The sequence below is a fragment of the Lepisma saccharinum genome, chromosome 12 (genome assembly GCF_977018435.1).
Source record: "Lepisma saccharinum chromosome 12, izLepSacc3.1, whole genome shotgun sequence".
NCBI classification, from domain to species: domain Eukaryota; kingdom Metazoa; phylum Arthropoda; class Insecta; order Zygentoma; family Lepismatidae; genus Lepisma; species Lepisma saccharinum.
The window spans coordinates 52,654,780-52,658,178 of record NC_139240.1 but is presented as its reverse complement, the minus strand read 5'-3'; positions in this window follow the sequence as shown (position 1 = coordinate 52,658,178).

The window sequence follows — 3,399 nt, the reverse complement described above, 5'->3', positions numbered from 1 at the left end:
CACAGCGAATTTTCTGTATTTCCCTTCCGCTAGCAGTTAGTGCGGCAACAGCGCAATAGCATTTGCTGCGTATTGGATGTTCCTTCTAAATGCGTACACCGTATAGAACACTTGAAGACCAACTCCATTGTTGTGCATGATCGCACAGCTGACTATAGCGCTTGTCCAGTCTAATGGCAGACGGTCTACGTGCTGGCAAGGTAAGTGGGGAGCGGGGAAGCGACCTGTAGAACGAGGTGCGCGCAGCACATCCTCCCGCGACGTCATAACTCTCGGCGCTATGGCTGTTGTCTGGTAAGTATGCGAACTCACCCCGCTCCTCACTTCCCTTGCCAGCATGTAGGTCGCCCGCCGTAAGACTGGGTAGGAGCTATAGGTATTTGAACTTTTGCTATATACCCAAACATGGTTTACCTTAGCATTCTGGTGGGAGTTACCAATATTTGACCATTGCTCACTTCATCCGCAACAAATTTTGTTCCTTCCTTTTTCGTCGTCAAACATTTTATATTTCAATATTAACTTTTATTACGGAAACCCATGAAACTAATTCCTCTTTTACAAGAACGGAGATAAATCAGTGGTTTTTTTTGTTTTGAACACTTCGAAAAGGTAAAGTGCCAATACAGCAGAACCACTAAAACGAAATCGCCTCACCGGAACATCTGAAAAGAGAAGAAAAATAATCAACTTCTATCACACAAATTCTGCATTTATATTATTCATGTAATTTTATTAATTTTGTTCATGTCAAAGAAGTTCCCTTCGCTGGCGTCTATACCCTGTTTCGTTTATCTCAGGAGCAAGCGAACGAAAACAAGTCTCTGCGCAAGTGGTGACGCAAGATGACTCCACCAATGAACACGTGAGAGGGAATGGGATTGCGTGGAGGGGGGAAAGCGACTGCAGTTATCAGCCTTTGTTGCAGCAGCGTGTAAACATTTGCTCCGCACACTCGGTTTCTCTCCCTCTTTACTCTTATGCGCGGCCTTGCTCTAGAGATAACCGGGACAGGGTGTAGACCAGTGTTTCTGAACCTCTGGGACGCGACCCACTACTGGATTCTGCCATCACTTCTATGGAGCTTCGAGAGACCTTCCTGAAAAATGATTATATTCTGTCCCGGGAATATATGGAGCGAGCGAACGAAAGCAAATCTCTGCGCAATGAACACGCGAGAGGGTAAGTGAGTGCATGGAGGGGAAAACGCTCCCGAAAATACCAGCAGTTAACATCAGCATGTACACATTCGCAACGCCCACTCGTTTTCTCCCCTTCTCTCTTGTTATGAGCGGCCCTGCTCCACAGTTTCCCAGGATAGAGTATAGATCAAGGTTCTGAAGCGACGTCCACGAAGTACATTTGCACCAAGGCTGGAATTCAAACACGGGAACTTCGGTGACGAGTTCAAAAGTCGACTATTTACGTGCTCGGACACCCACGTCGGCACAAACATATCTTGAGGCAACTGCAGTACGCAGGGGGGAACTGGTGGAGCTAGGACCCTCCCGAAATTTTGAGAATTTCAAATGAAAGTAAGGTAAGAATTCAAAAGAAGGAGAGATGTGAACACAAACCTATATGATAATGACCTCACGTTGCCATTTATCTCTTCGAGTACAATTTAATAGAGTGAGAAGCTACATCCAGTTACAGTTCCAGTACAGTACAGATACAGTTGCATCCCATCCCTAAATAAAAAATCTTGCATAGGCCAGTGTCTTGAGACACCCATGCAGCACCAGAGGTGGCAGTGGACATCGGTCGTTCAGCGACGATACAGACTGCTAAGCCATATCTTAAGGCTCAAAAGAATGATGGAAACAGTTGAAGGAAGACAGGCCAAAGAGAGAGGAGGTCTGTGGATATGGGAGGCCATATCCTGAGGCTAAAGGGAATGATGGAAACAATTGAAGGAAGACACGCCAAAGAAAGAGGAGGTCTGTGAATATGGGAGGCCATATCCTGAGGCTAAATGGAATGATGGAAATAGTTGAAGGAAGACACGCCAAAGAGAAAGGAAGTCTGTGGATAAAGGAGGCCATATACTAAGGCTAAAAGGAATGATATAAACAGTTGAAGGAAGACAGGCCAAGGAGAGGGGAGGTCTGTGAATATGGGAGGCCATATCCTGAGGCTAAGGGGAATGATGGAAACAGTTGAATGAAGACACGCCGAGGAGAGGAGGTCTGTTGACAAGGGAGGCCATATCTTGAGCCAAAGGGAAAAACGTGACCACGGCCAGCGAGTCTTACCCACTCTATTTGGCGGATGTATCTATGGACGTGCTAGATGTCTTAATAGACCGAACGCTCTGAAACATTTATCTTCACATGGAATATGTCAGCAATCATATTTTTGTGTTTCAGCTGTGCTTTGGAACTTTATAGTTTACTTAAAAATATTAAAATTGTAACTTGCTTGGTTGATATGCTACAACACTGGCTGGCATGGACACTTAACCGTGCAGTTCGCAACACTGAGGACATCAGTCGACTCCACCGATGGCACCTCGACTTTCCTTCATCCCTTACCAAGTTATCGATAGGAATATAAAGTTTCCCGCCACATAAAAGAGTCTCCCATTGGCTGATTCAGGGTCGCCTGTTTCTCTTTGGACTCTTGCTAGCATGACTACAAGCAGGCCAGGGTGATGTGTTGCAGGGCAGATATTTTGTCAATACGCCACGAGAGGGTGCGGAAGGTCCCATATCGGAAAAGGACGAATCTTGGAGGTTTACAGGTTGGTTCTATTGAGTTAACCGGTATGAAATAATGAACAACTAAAAGTTAAGAAGTAATTTTGTAACCTTAATGCTGTGATCTAGCACTGCTGGCCTTGCTGTACTGAAATGCACGAGCATGTTGTGAAAGAAAACTTGAACATTTTGTTTTCCTCAGAAAGTACTATGATCAACCAAGCTCTTTTACACTAACATTTTTTTGAACCCCTTTTCCTTTGTCACAACTTCAGTTCCTTTTAACCTCAAGAATACTTGGTCCAGATGATCCCATTAAATATGAAAAAAAAAACCTCACAGAACTTTTTGTGAAATAGTAATAAGAATCTAATCAAAGCCACAAATCAACAAATGTTTGCAACTCTCAACTGCACAATTATCCACCAGTAAAAATTTGTGCATTGGAATTTAAGATGGTCATGTTTTGAATGCTCGTAGTTAGCATATCTGATTCAAGTTTAGCATATTTAAGAATATTCAGATACAACTCAAATATTGTGGTAACAACTCTGATTGGATTTGTAGTGTGGATGAGGGATGATCAGATGAAATTGATACATGGACACTCGCAAACATTCATGCCCAGCCCTGGATACGAACCCGGGACCCCTGGCGTCGTAGCGCGATGTGCTAACCACTCCGCCACGGGGCCTGCTCA